This window comes from Eptesicus fuscus, chromosome 1 (assembly GCF_027574615.1).
Source record: "Eptesicus fuscus isolate TK198812 chromosome 1, DD_ASM_mEF_20220401, whole genome shotgun sequence".
In the NCBI taxonomy this organism is placed as follows: Eukaryota; Metazoa; Chordata; class Mammalia; order Chiroptera; family Vespertilionidae; genus Eptesicus; species Eptesicus fuscus.
In genome coordinates this window covers 104,423,613-104,439,901 of record NC_072473.1, presented here as the reverse complement: position 1 = coordinate 104,439,901, position 16,289 = coordinate 104,423,613, and the positions used below count along the sequence as shown (strand labels likewise).

At 38.8% G+C, this 16,289-nt stretch overlaps 1 non-coding gene across 1 annotated transcript; it reads right to left on the bottom strand.

The window, feature by feature from the left end:
- Nucleotides 1-265: 265 nt before the first annotated feature.
- Nucleotides 266-399, bottom strand: LOC114228912 (small nucleolar RNA SNORA50). The gene has a single exon (XR_003615014.2). It is a non-coding gene; the product is annotated as a small nucleolar RNA SNORA50 (small nucleolar RNA).
- Between the last annotated feature and the right edge of the window lie 15,890 nt (nt 400-16,289).

The following is a 16,289-nucleotide window of genomic DNA, read 5'->3' as shown; positions in this document are numbered from 1 at the left end:
CCCCTGGTGTTAGTGCGCTCCCATAGGGGGAGCGCTGCTCAGCCAGAAGCTGGGCTCACAGCTGGCGAGCACAGCAGAAGTGTTGGGAGCCTCTCCTGCCTCTGCTGCAGAGCTAAGGATGTCCGGGAGAGGGCCTAAGCCATCAGTCAGACATCCCTCAAGGGCTCCCAGACTGCGAGAGGGTGCAGGCAGGGCTGAGGGACCCCCCTCCAGTGCACGAATTCTGTGCACCAGGCCTCTAGTATCTATATATATATATAATTTTAAATGCCTTGTTTTTAAAACAGCAGTTCTGTTGAGAGAGCTGGAGTCCCAGTTATAATAAGTCCCTATACTCTAGCACTGTTGCTTGGCCCATGAACCTACAAACAAAACACATCAGATTCAAAGGCAGTGCTTTCAAAAATATATTTTTAATCTCTTTGGGTTTTTTCTTTGTCTCATGAATTTTTTAGAAGTATGTTATGTAATTTCCAAATATTTGGGGGATACTATAACTACTTTCTTGTTATTTATTTTCAGATTAATTCCTTTATACAGTAGTTTGTGAATATACTTTGTATGATTTCTGTTCTCTTAAATTTGTTAAAGTGTGTTTGATGGCTCTGAATTTGTCCTATCTTGATAAATGTTTTATGTCACTTCAGAATAATATGCATTCTGTTGTTGGATGGAGTATTTTATAAATGTCAAGTAGATCAAATTGATCAATAGTGCTGTTGAAGTCACTTGTATCCCTACTGATTTTCTGCCTTTCTGACCTATCAATTACTGAAAGAGTGATATTGAAGTCTCCAATACCACTATAATAATGGATTTTTTTATATTTCTCTTTTTATCTCTGATTTTGTTTTACATATTCTGTCACTTTGTTTTTAGTTGTATATCCATTTAATATTGCTGTATATTCTTGGAGAACTGATTCCTTTTTTTATTATGTACTGCCTCTCTGCATCTCTCATGATTCCCCTTGTTTTAAAGTCTGCTTCTATAAAATTAATATAGCTATAGCAGTTTTTTGTTATTATGGTTAATATGGTATGATTTTTTCCATTCTTTTATTTTTAGCCTATCTGAATCTTTATACTTAAAATAAATTCATTGCAGACAAAATATGATTGGAGATTTCTATCACTTTCATTATATGTCTTTTAACTTGTGCATCTGAACCATTCACATTTAAAGTGATTGTTGATATAGTTAGATTAATATTTATCGTATTTATAACTTTTTAAAATTTGATTAATTTGTTCTACATTTCTTTTCCCCCCATTTTTATGCTTTCTCTGATTTTAATTGAATATTTAATATAATTTCATTCATCTCCTCTTAATTAATCAGTCTCAGTATATCAAATATACTTTTTTCCAGACTTACTGAGATATAATTGCTATATAGCATCATGTAAGTTTAAGGTATACAATGTAATAATTTGATGTGCATATATATTTCAAAATTACCTCAATAAGGTTAGTTTAACACATCTGTCCCCTCATATAAATACAATTTCTGTTTTGTGGTGAGAACTTTTAAAATCTACTCTCAGCAACTTTCAATTATACAATGTATTATTTACTATAGTTATTATGCTGTGTATTACATCTCCAGAATGTAGTCTCTTATAATTACCGTAGATGTTGGTATCCCACCCTAGACAATCACCAAACTTTTCTGTATTTTTTTTAGCTCAGTTTTTTTTTTTTTGATTCCACATGTAAGTATTTGTCTTTCTCTGTCTGACTTATCAAATGTACTTCTTTTAAACAATGAATAGTTCCCTTACTTTACAATACACATTTTAATTAATGTAAGTCTACCTTCAAGTAACTCAAAATAGCTTCACATATGTCATATGTATTTTACTAAAAATGATTTCCAATTCCTTCTACCCATGCTTGTGACATTGCTATTATTCTTTTTTTTTCTTATGCATTGCTACAATCACCCATTGCATTGTTAGTAGGCTATTTTCAATTAGATCAATTAAGAATAAGTTAAATAAATCATTGTATTTCTTCTTCACTTTTTCCTTCTTTAATATCCTTATTTTATGTAGATCCAAAGTTTTTACCTATATATTCTCTCTTCTGTCTAAAGAACTTCTTTTGAACATTTTTTTTTGCAAGGTACTTTTATGGACAATGAATTCTCTCTCTCTCCTTTTTTTGTTTGTTTGCATGAGAAATGCTTTAGTTTCACTTTCCATTTGAAGAACAATTTTGTTGAGTTAGAATTCTAGGTGGTTGGATTTTTTTCTTTCAATACTTTAAATATTTCACTTCACACTATGTTTTCTGCATAGTTTTTGGTGAGATGTTCACTATAATTCTTATATATGTGTTTTAGTTTCCTAGGGTTCTTATGACAACTTATCATAAACTGGTGCCTTCAAATATAAATTTATCCTTTCATAATTCTGGAGACCTGGTGAAATGTGGAAGAGAACAGAATGAACCACTGAGTGGGGTGGTTGTGGTGAAAGGCTTGAAGAAAATACCCTCTCTCTACTATGCAATCTGTCAGAATTGAACAAGAGGAATGCTGAAAGGTAAAAGGTTATTTTGAGAAGGTTCTGAAGGGAGTGCTAAAAAAATGCTCTCTTTCTCCAAATAGAGAATTTTTTCACCACTGTGAACAATTTGTGTATATTATGTCTGAGGATTTTTATTATGTCTACTAGACGCCTGGTGCACAAAATTTGTGCACGGGGAGTGTCCCTCAACTCAGCCTGCACCCTCTCCAATCCGGAACCCCTCAGGGGATGTCTGACTGCCTGTTTAAGCCCAATCCCAGGAACATCCCTCTCACAATCTGGGACCACTGACTCCTAACTGCTCACCTGCCTGCCTGCCTGATTGCCCCTAACTGCCCCCCTGCCAGCCTGATTACCCCTAACTGCCTCCCCTGCCAGCCTGGTCACCCCCAGCTTCCCCCCTCTGCTGGCCTGGTTGCCCCCAACTGCCCTCCCCTTCAACCTGGTCACCCCCTACTGCCTCCTGCCAGCCTGGTCGCCCCCAACTTCCCCCCCTACCATGCTGGTTGCCCCTAACTGCCCCCCCTGCTGGCCTGGTCGCCTCATGCAGCCTGCTGTTCAGTCATTTGGTCATCCCTCACTAACACCCCTGCTGGCCTGGTTGCCCCACACAGCCTGCTGTTCAGTCTGGTTGTCCCTCACTAACCCCCTGCCGGTCCGGTCGCCCCATGCAGCCTGATGTTCAGTCGTTTGGTCATCCCTCACTAACGCCCCTGCCAGCCTTGTTGCCCCACGCAGCGTGCCAGCCTGCCATTCGGTCGTTTCTGTTACTGTGACGGAGTCCCAGACAATTTGCATATTCCTCTATTATTAGTATAGATGCTAACATTTATATGAAAAAATAAATTATGATACCTTGTTGGACTTATTGCTTTCCATCTTGCTCTTTTCATTTGACTAGATCTTGGGCAGTTTTACATATTAATGTATATCTATCTCTTTATTTTCAATGACTGAATAATATAGGCCTTTGGCATTTTTCCAGTTTCTAATATACAAACAATATGCCAATAGAAATCCTTCTATCATAGTGTACTTATGTGACAGTTTTTAGCTAAATCCTCATGAATGGAATTGCTCAATCAAAAATGTATGCACACTGCCCTCGCTGGTTTGGCTCAGTGGATAGAGCATTGGCCCATAGACTAAAGTGTCCTGGGTTTGATTCCAGTCAAGGGCATGTACCTAGGTTGTAAGCTCAATCCCTGGCCCCGGTCAGGGCATGTGCGGGAGGCAACCAATCAATGTGTCTGTCTCACATCAATGTTTCTCTGTCTCTCCCCTTCCCTTCCACTCTCTCTAGAAATCAATGGAAAAATATCCTCAGGTAAGGATTAACAACAAGGAAGGAAGGAAGGAAGGAAGGAAGGAAGGAAGGAAGGAAGGAAGGAAGGAAGGAAGGGAGGGAGGAAAAGTTGAAAAAATGTGTGCACTCTTTATAATGTGTTAGTTACTGTAATGTCTTCTACAGAATTGTGCCAATTTATACTCTCACTGTATTAAAAACACTTGTTTCTCTTACATTCTTGCCAACACATTTTAATCTTTGCCAATATTACTGGAAAAGTGAAAAATTAGAGTTTTAATTTGTCTTTTACTACTGCAAGTAAATACTGTTTAAAATACATATTGGAAAGTTTTATTTCTTCTGAATTCCTTTTCATTTGCTACTTATTTTGTATTAGATTGTTTGTTTCTTTCCTTATGGACCTGTAGTTTTTAATATAACAACATTTTTAGAGCACCTAACTATATGCCAGGAATATATTAAGCACTTTATATTTATTATTTTATTTATTCTTCACAAGAACCCAAAGGGGAAAATAATACATTATCTATATTTGTCTGACAACAAACTGAAGTACAGAATGGTGAAGTAATTTGCCAAAGGGTGCATTGGAGTTTGAAACCTGAGAGCTTGGATCCACAACTTACTTTACTAATTGGAATTACATAGAATTTATAGATTAATTTGGTAAGAATTGATATATTTTTAAAATTCAAAAAAGATCCTGCTCTTTGAAAGAGTTCTGCAAACAAAGTCACCTAAATTCAGCAGCAAAGTATAGGGCTATTTATTTTGAGTAAGAAATTTCACCTAGTAGCTACATTCTAAATGCCTCCCAAGAAGTTTTCAGGATTTTGAAATTGTATGGAATAAATTAATGTCATTGAATCTTTTACCTTAAACACAAGAATAAAATTGTATTAGGAAATTCATTTCTTCTCATCCTCACTTTTACAAATAGCTGAAGAAGTATTTAAAGAATATTGACTTGATTGCATGCCAAATTATTAGATATCCTGGGAGTAACACTTTTTATCATTTTGGCTTTGAATATAGGGGAATAATGAGAAATAAGAATTTAGAGATCAACAGGGTACAAATAACCAGCAAGCCACATAAGTAACATAAAATGTGAAATTTATCCCATGTGTTATTGGGATTTACAGAAAAGATTTAGCTAAGGGATTGGTGTAATCCCATTTACATTTTCAGACAAATTGCTGCTAGCCATGAAGGAGATAGCCTGAGCAGAGAGAGGAGGAAGTACAATTAAAGGCAAGAAAACCACTTAGGAAGCTGCTGTTATAGTCTAGGTATGACATGATGAGGTACTAAACTAATCAATGCTTGCAGGCATGAAGATGACATCTGAGATTCATAAAAGGCAGATGCCACAAGACTTAAGGACAGATTGGGTGAGGGATGAAGTGCTGGTATGAATCCAGAATACTTACTCAATCCAAAAATATATTAATCTATTTTTGTGCCAGAAACTCCAAGAGCCCAGAAATACAAATATAAGTAAATACAATCCCTGTCTTCAGGTAAAAGAAGTAGAAATGCATATAAATAATTAAAAGATAGCATGATGGCACTAGAGTTAATTATGCACAAGGTGCAGTAGGGAATAAAGAGGAGGAAGTAAATTACACTACCTGGGAAATATGAGGAAGGCTTCAGAGATTTACAAGGTAACTCTTGAGTTGAGTCATGAAGAATATGTAAGAGTTGGTTGGATGATCGTGGATCATCCTGGTAAAATCATTCTTGGAGGAGGGAGCTCTGTGTGCAAAAGCTCATAAGTTTAAAACAACATACCCTTATTTGTGTAATGAAGCTTCAAGTTGTTCCTCCTGAACAGTGTGGGTGAATGAAGGGATGAGGGAGAGAGAGACCACAATTAATAAAAGGTAAGGATGAAGAGCTAGAATGGCTAACTCATAAATTGCTTTGGAAAACCCCATGCTGATGAATTTAGCCTTGACCTAAGAGACAAGAAGTGAAGGCTTTAAAACAGAGAAGTGACATGGTCTGCATTGTGTTTTAGAAAATATCCTGCTCTTTGAAACAGAGTTCTACAAAATAGATCATGCTTTTTTATGTGTATTTTTAATATTATATCATCTATCACACGAGTCAGACTGAAAGGGTTTGAATCCTGGATCCATTAGCCACTTACCATTGGACTTTGGGCAAGTCATTTACCATTGATTCTTTTTCCTCTTCTGTCATATGGAGATATTAATAGTGCCACTCACATTGGGTCCTGGTGGGGATTAATAGAGATAATGTATACAAAATATTTGTAACAGTGCCTTAAATACCATAAGCACAAAACAAATAACAATATTATTTTTGTGTGTTTCTAAGACAATCTACCCTACCAGATTTTGACCTTTCTAAGGGTAAGAATTATGCCTAGTTTTGTGTTTCCAACCCCTAGCATAGTGCGTAGGTATGATGGACAAAATTATATGCCACTGGGATCCCCCTTTGATGAAGCATTAGCTGACCCAGATGTTGGGAGTACTGTCAGCAGGCAGCCTTCATTCAGGGATCACCTCAGCTACACAGAACTGCCTTGCTCAAGGTCATATCACTTCTCAAAGTGGCTCAGACACAATGAGAATTGATATACAAATACATATAAGTCTTGGTAATACCCACCCATAGAGAGGGCAACCATAGCTGCAGAGATCCCTATGGGATTGGACAAGTCTATCAATGGACTGCATTATAACTTTACTTTCCCACTGCCTACTCCTCTTTCCTTTCCTCTCCCTTCTAAGGGCATTCCTTAGAAAACGTCCTACACGTTGAAGTAATAGTATATCCTAAAACTGGCTTCCTATGGAATCCAACCCACAATTGTAGCATATAGTAGATAGTCAAAAGGTTTTTCAAATGAATGAATGAATGCTCAACTTATTTCTGTTGCTGAATGTGAAAATCATGTGCTTTATGTGTTATCTAACTTTTCTCTCCTTCATATTTATGGGGATATAGTAAACAATGTGCTGTGAAAGGAGAATATTGTGAAAACGGGAATAACTTATACTCTGGAAGAGTGCAAAATTTCTGTGCCAAAACTATTTTTGTTGGCTTCTCTCATTGTAATTAAATCATATTCATCCTTGAGTATGTCTTAAAAAGAAATTCTTGGATTTTAAGATAATACTAATACAATATGAAAGGAGGCTGTATTGATAATGTTTTTCTTAAGAGATATTTAATGCAAGAAACTTTAAAAATGTTATATAAAGTAAATCAACTCAGTATGCCATATCAAAATGCAGTATGTTGTTTCTTAGTGTTGTTGTTGGTAAGAAAAGACCTTTATTTTCTTTACTTTATTCATTTTGTCATACACACACACACACACACACACACACACACACACACATTATCTGGCTGTCACAGAGAACTCATTTCTGCTGTCCTGTAGTGAGAGAGAGGTTCAGGCTGCTGAAAGTTTGAAAAGTTTTCTTTGCATCTCATCACAATTTTGAAGGCATCGACTTAACAACATTAAGTATGCTTATAGCTATTCTAATTAGAATTTCTTCCTCTAAGAAAGTATGGATGAAGTCAGAGTTGTGGATAGGGACTGACATGTAGGTACACATCATAAAGTTATGCACATAAATGAAAGTTATGGACTTTGATAGGAAGGCAATGATTTCAATAAAATGTGGATGGACATCAAAATTTTAGTTTCCAAGGGAAGAAAGGAAATTATGCAAATATGATACATTTGGAAAATAAAATGTAGTTTAAGCAGGAGCAGTGAAATAAATCACTTAATAATTTATATTATTGGGCATACAAGAGACAAAAAAACCTTAAAAATGGACTTTCTAATTTAACAAATATATATTAAGTTCCTACTGTGTATAGTCATTACTAGATTATAGAGGCAGGAATAATGCTGGATGTGGCCCAGAGCTTCTACACTGCAGAGTACTAAGATTTAGTCTGGTTTCTTCTCAGCAACTAATCTAACATGCTCACGGCATGATGAGCAGCATAGCATGGGACTCTAGGATCTGCACATTCCAACCATAACCTACAGTATCATTGTAGATAAGAGTTTCATCCCTGTCAAGAGAGGAGTGTTGAGTCCTAAATTCCTTCAGGAGGATGAAAAATTCTTCTGACATTTTATATAATAAGGAAGACATGTTACATAAGAGAAATATATGCCATATTCAAGAGTTGTATATTGAATGTGTGCTTTATGTAGTATAGTAGCTCCATATGCCAATGGGAAAACCAGTTTCTAAGTATTTGTTTATGGAGTTCAGGAAAAGGACTTGAAGCTACTTTTATCCCAATAAACACTGTGGAGGAAGAAATTATTGAAATTAGTTTTGAATTTCATAAAACTCAAATTCAACAGATTGAAGTGAAGAAATTAGAGAAAAAGTTGGGTGCCAATTTTTAGAACTTATAAGAGACCTTTCCTGATAGTCCTACAGTACTTTTTTTTTTTTTTTTTACAAATCACATTTTTTTTTAAATTTCTTTATTGATTAAGGTATCACATATTTGTCCTCATCCCCCCATTCCCATCCCACACCCCTCCCCACACATGCCCCCAACCCCCTGTTGTACTTAACCACTGGTTAGACTCGTATGCTTGCACACAAGTCCTTTGGCTGATCTCTCCCCTTTACCCCCACCCTCCCCTACCCTCCCTCTGAGGCCCGACAGTCTGATCCATGCCTCCTTGTTTCTGGGTCTGTTCTTGTTCATCCGTCTATGTTGTTCATTATTTCCCCTAGATGAGTGAGATCATGTGTTATTAGAAATACACTTGTAAGAACCGAAAATGAGACAAGCAATAATGGTTATGGTGACAGGCAAATGAATCAGTCTGTAGTGAGTTTCTTTATGGGCCAACAGTTCTTTTGAAACCCAATTTCAATGTCCAACAGTTCCTTATGTGTACATGTCAGCACTGACATTACAGTTTTGGATGGTGGACAAATGGTGGTAATGCAGGTCCGACGCTCTCTGGTTTGGTCCTGGGCAACCTGCAGTGACGCACAGCTGCTAACTTGCTAGTATGCGAAGGCCACATCAGCGTCTTCCATCTCTGGACTGCTTCTCTTTTGTCTTCATAGCTGGAGTAGTCCTGTTGATTCCTCTCTGTTGCTGGAATCAACATGGTCTCGGAGTTGTTTTCCTCAGCAGGAACAGAGCAGCTGTGGGCAATTGGATGGTGAGAAGTGGGTGCCTCTTGGCAAAAAGAGCAAGAAGGGCTAATATAGAATGCTCAAGTGCCTTCCCAGGGGGCCTTCCACACAGTGGAAGGAATTAAATCCTTTCATGTGCTTTAAAATTGCTGCCAAACATTCAAAGAATTAGTTTGTAAGTTTGTTTGGTATATGCTGTTATAAAATATCAAAAACCATAATGACATTGTAGAAAAAATATCATGTAAGGATTTTACTCCTGGATACTACATTAGTGGGGGATCAGCCCATGTAAGGGTTCTTACCCATGAAGAGTCAGAAGCATAAGTCTGAAATACTTCTATATTTTTGCCCCAGATAATATTACCGTACAGATGATTACTTCTAGCATGGCAAGAAAGATGTTCTCAGGCGTGAGGCATCTGTACTGTCTTCCTTACCATGTCCCAGGAGACCTCCGGGCTGTTTGTTGTCCAGCTCATTCTCCTCCTGCTTCTCATCTTCAGTGGACTGCTTGGAGTCGCTGCCCTCTGTGGCTGAGGTAGTTGATTATCTGCAGCTGCATGGTGTGACTCCAGGTGCAAGGTCCTCATTAGTATGGCTAGTTTCTCTCTTGGATCCCTGTTGCAGTTTAATATTTCTAGCAGGAATCCACACTGGTTTGGAAAAATTTTCTGGGAATATACAAGCATACCCTCTGCCAAAGGTTAATAATGGATCAGGTCCCTTCCATAAACCAGATTCGGGATCCTTCCATTTAACTAGACCATTTTCTTTTGTTTTATTCTGACACCAATGTAGTTCCATAGGTGTCCTACCTTCATCATTACAAGTGAAAAAATTTAAAGTAATTAAGGCTTGGTGCAGCCTACCCGCAGGTGATTTCTCCATCATCCCTTTTTGTTTTTCAAGTTGGGATTTCAGCCGTTGATGCTGTCGTTCAATAATGGCCTGTCCTTGGGAATTATATGGTATTCCTGTAATGTGCTGAATTTTCCACCTTTTACAAAATTCCTGGAATTGACAACTTGTGTAAACAGGCCCATTATCAGTTTTAATAATTTTTGGAATTCCCATGACGGCAAAAGCAGCTAGGCAATGATTAATAACCTGTTTTGCCGTTTCTCCTGTAGATGCAGTAGCCCATATTACTTTTGAAAAGGTATCTACAGAGACATGTAATGCCCCAAAGCGTCCAAAGAGATTATAATGCGTTACATCCATTTGCCAGATATGGTCTCTTAGCAAACCTCTAGGGTTGACTCCTGTGTTAGGCCCTTGAGGTAGATGTAACATGCAAGTTGGACATTCCTTAATAATCTGTTTTGCCTGTTGTCGAGTGATTGAGAATTGTTTAGACAGCATTTTGGCAGGCTGATGTAAAAGCTGATGAGATTCTAAGGCTTCTTTTAATAAAGCAACCAATTGATCAGCCTGTGCATTTCCTTTTGTTAAAGGACCAGGTAAGACACTATGAGCCCTGATGTGAGTGATATAAAAAGGATATTGTCTCTGTTGTACAATCTGCTGAACTTGTCTGAATAGTAAAAATAAACTTTGATCACTAAGCCATTTCAACTGGGCAGTTTCAATTCTATTCACTAAGTTTGCAGCATAAAAGGAATCAGAGACTATATTAAGAGGCTCTTGGAAATCCTGCAATGCAGCCTTAATAGCTTCTAGTTCAATTCTCTGTACAGAGGTATGATTGGTCAGTATGACTCAGTCTGAATTTATTGTATGATAGGCAGCTTTCCCACTTGATGATCCATCAGTAAAAACAGTTAGGGCTCCAGGAATAGGTTCTTGCCTAGTACTTTTTGGTATAATAATGGAGGTATTATACATAAACTGTAGTAATTTATGTTTTAATAGGTGACAGCTAAGTTCCCCTGAATATCCACTTAACCCAATTTGCCAATTTATATCATTCTGAAATAACATTTCTAATTGCTTCCCAGTGAGGGGGAGGTAGATACACTGGGGCTCTTCCCCTCTAAGCTGTTTATACCGTTTCCTAATTTGAAATAATAATTGTGCCAATAGTTCTACATAGGTAACTGCAGTTTTAGAAGATTGATGCCCTAGGTGGACCCATTCAATAATGGCAGGAGAATTTTTATTTTGGAAGATGACTCCAGTGAGACTATTTGCAGTGGGGTTAATTTGTCCCAATAAAGGTAATTCGGGCTGGACCCATGCTACTTGGGCTGAGGAAATTGCCTGCTCAACCCTTAGCAACTCATTCCTAGCTTCATCTGTTAAAGTTCGGGGAGACGAAAGAGTAGAGTCACCTCTAAGTAAACTAAATAAATTTGTCATTTCTCCTGTAGAGATCTTCAGATAAGGTCTCAACCAGTTAATATCCCCTAATAATTTCTGAAAGTCATTTAAAGTTTTAAGACAATCTTTTCTTATCTCTACCTTCTGAGGCCTAACACTTTGGTTTTCAATTATGGTTCCCAAATATTGGAAAGGTGTTTCTTTCTGTACCTTTTCTGGAGCAATCCTTAAGCCCCATTTAGGGAGCTCCTCTTCTAATTGGGAAAACATGGCCAAGGTCTGTTCTTCCCGTGGACTTGCTAAGAGCAAGTCATCCATGTAATGAATAATGTAACATTGGGAGTATTTGTCTCTTAAAGGCTGAACAGCTTGAGCCACATATTTTTGACACAAAGTAGGGCTATTGGCCATTCCTTGAGGTAAAACCTTCCATTGATATCTTTTCATAGGCTCTATATTATTGATAGATGGCACTGAAAATGCAAATCTCTGTTTATCTTGAGGTGCCAAGGGAATGGTGAAAAAACAATCTTTAAGATCTACTACTATGAGAGACCAATTTAAAGGGATTTGTGAAGGCGCTGGGAGTCCAGGTTGTAAAGTTCCCATGGTATGCATAGTAGCATTAACTGCTCTAAGATCCTGTAACAATCGCCATTTCCCTGTTGCCTTTTTAGGGATTGTAAATATAGGTGTATTCCAAGGACTATTAGAAGATTCTATGTGGCCAGCCTCTATTTGCTCTTGTATTAATTCATGAATATGACTTAATTTCTCCTTGGTTAATGGCCACTGATCCACCCATACAGGTCTATCATCTTTCCATTGTATAGGATCAGCATGAGGGTGAGGAGACTGAGCAGTGACCACTCCTAAAAAGGTTGATGTCCTATCTGAGTTATTAACTGCTTTCCTTTGCCAGTAACATTACATGCCTGTAAACCCTCTAAAACATCCCAGCCCCATAAGTTGACTGCAATTCCAGAGATGACGTAGGGCTGAAACCATCCTGTCTGTCCTTCCTCATCTTGCCACCTTAACACTGCAGCACTACGTTGTGTGTCATTAGGAACTCCTACCCCCTTAACTGAGCCCATAGCTTCTGCCATGGACCAACTTGGAGGCCAGAATTCTTTACTGATAACACTAACATCCGCTCCAGTGTCCACTAGACCCCTAAACTGTTTTCCCTCTATTCTTAAATTAATCATAGGACGGGTTTTGTTAATTTCATGTATCCAATAAATGTCCGAGCTTCCAAATCCTTGCATGCCTCTTTTCCTATTTAAAGTCTCACCTTGCTGAACATAAGGTAAAAGTAGTATCTGAGCAATTCTTTGTCCTGGAGTAACTTGCATAACATGATTACATTCTAGTATGACTTTAACTTCTTCATACTCTGAATCAATGACTCCAGGCAGGACAGTTAGTCCTTTTAGAGTGTTTCCACTCCTCCCTAAGATTAATCCTAAAGTTCCTAGTGGCACAGGTCCCCAAATTCCTGTAGGAACAGCTTGCCGAGCAATATCGGGGGTCAAAGTGACTGCTATAGTGCTGTTAAGATCCAGGCCTGCGCTTCCTGGAGTTGCTCGGATGAGGGAATCCACTGTGGGCCTTGCAGGGCAGATTTCCCCTATTGATGACGGGGCTTGGGGGTACCCCTTTGGCCGTTTCCCGGTGATTGACCATGCCCTCTATCTTGATCTAGCAGCTGCCCATTTCTATGAAATTTCGATTTACAAAAACTGGCCCAGTGGTTCCCTTTCTGACATCTAGGACACTGAGAGAAGCTTAAATCTGGAGGCGGAGTGTTCACGCCTCTTCCTAGAGTGCTACCTTGTGTCCTTCTCAGTTGCCTACATTCCTTTTGGAAATGTCCTATTCTTCCACACTTATAACACCTCTTATTTCTACCTGTTACTGCAGCAGCGAGTAAATTTGCTTGAAAAGTGCCTGATCCCACATTCTGACACGCTTGAATCATCTCTGTAATGGTACTATTTCTTCTCAGAGGCGTCAGGCATTTTTTGCAATCAGCATTAGAATTTTCATAAGCTAATTGCTGAACTAAAATATCTCCTGCTGCCTCGTGTTGAATCTGTCGTCTCACTGCTCGAGTGAGACGAGCCACAAAATCAGAAAATGACTCTGTAGGTCCCTGCATACATTTACTAAAAGCTCCCTGAGGGTCCCCCTTTGCTGGTAAAGCCCATCAAGCTTTCCTTCCACAAAGTCTAATTTGCTCATATGCCTGTTGCACATAATGTAACTGATTTTGTACATGCATATACTGTCCCAGTCCTGCCAGCATTTCATAAGTTATGTGAGCATTCGGCCCTCCATTTGTGCGGGCTTGCTCTTGACATTTCTCCAAGTATTCTCCCTTCCATAGTAAATAATCTCCTCCATCCAGAGTTGCACGAGCCAGAGAATACCAATCAGAAGGAGTTAAGAATGCATCAGAAATATTATTCATGATTTCTCCTGTAAAAGGAGCCGTTGGACCATTTTGAACAACGCTTTCTCGCAAAGCTTTTATCATTTTAAAATAAATTTTTTCATGGCGTCTTATTATCTGATTTGGGTGCTGTGGGTCAGCTACCTGTATAACAGGAAAAGCAAGCCTTTCTTCCACCGACATGTCCTTCATTCCTTCTCTGATGGCCCTCTGAATAGATGATTCTATTGGTGAATTAAATGTTTCAGGATTAGGACATGAAGGTGGAGGGGGCCATAAAGGCCATTCTTTCAATTTTTCTACCTGCTCCTCTCTGGGAGGAGCAGAGGGAACCAGGGGAGGAAGTTCCTCCTCAGCCTCTGTAAAAGGCTCTAGCAAACGCAATATTATGTTCCCCATGGAGAAACAGTTTTATTTATTTTATTTATTTATTTATTACCAACTTTTTTGCCAAATACTCAAGATCTAATGTACTTTCCTCAGAAAACCAAGGGTTATGTTCTATAACATAAAAGAATACCTTCTGAATCTTTTAATTTGTTAAGCATTCAAACAAAAATTCTAATAAAGTTTACTTTATATTTATAACCTAATTCTTCCCCATTAGCCTGGCTGAAAAAGAAGTTCCCACCCTACTTACAGTTCGCGAATCTGCAGCTGGCCGTGGGCTTTTGTGTGCGGTGAACTTCCCTCACCATTTTCTGGTGAATTTTCCACACCTTTCCTTGGTGTACTTTTTCCTTCCTTCGCTCTTAGGCAAAAAATACCTTCTCCTCCAGAAGTCCCTCGGTAGGCGCCAGAATGTAGGAATCCCTTTCCACGTCCAGCGTGGTCCAGGGTTCTGGTTCAGGGTTCAAGTTCTGGAGAAGGGCCGCACACAAATGAATGGAGACTTGAAGAAATTCAATTTGGCGAAATGGGGGGCCAGGCGGTAGTCAACCTCTAGTGGGAGAACTAACGACTGCTCTGGCTCTGCCATCCCTTTTATTGAGGCTTTGGGGAAAACATCTTAGGCAAGATAAACAGAAATATACGTGTAGCCCTTAGGCAGGAAATAACAAACACTTAATGGGACAAACCAAGGTGGAAGCTGCTTCAGCTAACAATATCTCAACTAAAGGGTGAGTGGTTAGAGCAATTAAGGTTGTTGACCAGCCTTCCTGGCTTCCTGTCAACATCTCTCTTTTTAGTAAAACTGATTTGTTTCCGGCAAGTTTGGTAGCTGGTTATTGATGGGGCCATGACTCACTGTGCCAAGGGGAGCTGTGCTCACAGAAATGATTCTTCCTAGCCTCATGTAGAGCCCCCATATTGGATTGAAGGAAAGCGGGGAGATGAATGTCCAATAACCAGTGTTAAACATCTTTCAGTTATATTATATTTTGTAAATTGCTATACAGGCAAATATACTGCAGCTATAGAATGGTAAAGTTAATGACCTGGTTTACATTTAGCACTACCACATACAAGATGATCTTAATAAGTAACTTAATATCTTGGACCCTCCATTTTCTATCTATAAAATTGAAATAACACTGTCTGTCTTACAAACCTGAAAGGGTGTTTGTGAGACTCAAATGAGATAATGTATTTGGATGCCATTGTTTGCTATTCAAACTTTTGAAATCACTATAATTGTATATTCTTTCCAAGGTTTATACACAATAGCTTGAATTTTTGCCTATTTAACAGAATAAGCGGTAGTGTTTATCTTTTCAAAAGCTGTAGGACTTAGGAAATGCACAAAGAAATGGATCAAAAAGAACTTAAAACCTTGCAGAGAATACATGACATTTCTTGTGTTGGAAGCTATCCAAGTGATTAACTAATCAGCATGATATTTTCAAGTTATTATTTTAAAGTAGAGGCCTGGTGCACAAAATTCGTGCATTGAGGGTGGGGGGCCCCTCAACCTGGCCTGTGCCCTCTTACAGTCTGGGACCCCTTGGGGGATGTCCAGGACTCCACTCTCCTTACTGCCCACCTGCTCCCTGCTCCTTACTGCTCAACTCGCTGCTCCTTAGTGCTACCACGGAGTTGGAAGAGGCTCCTGCCACTGCCGCTGTGCTTGCCAGCAGTGAGCCTGGCTTCTGGCTGAGCTGAGCTCCCCCTGTGGGAACGCACTGACCACCAGGGGGCAGCTCCTGTGTTGAGTGTCTGCTCCTGGTGGTCATTGTGCATCATAGCAACTGGTCCTTCCACTGTTAGGTCGATTTGTATATTAGCCTTTTATTATATAGGATAACAATTAAGATCTCAGGAGCATTATTTCTCAGCTACAAATCTATTATCTTTATGCACATTAGCCTAACACAAGCATGTCAAACTCGAGGCCCACAGGCCACATGTGGCCCACAACGAGTATTTTTACAGCCCAGCCAATATAACATTATGTAAGAAACATTTTAATAAAAATTTTGTAACTTAATTTTTATAATATCCTGTTATCCATAATCTACACTAATAAAAGAGAAACATGCAAATTAACCATCACTCTGCTAAGTGAAGCCACAGCCACCAGCCAATCAG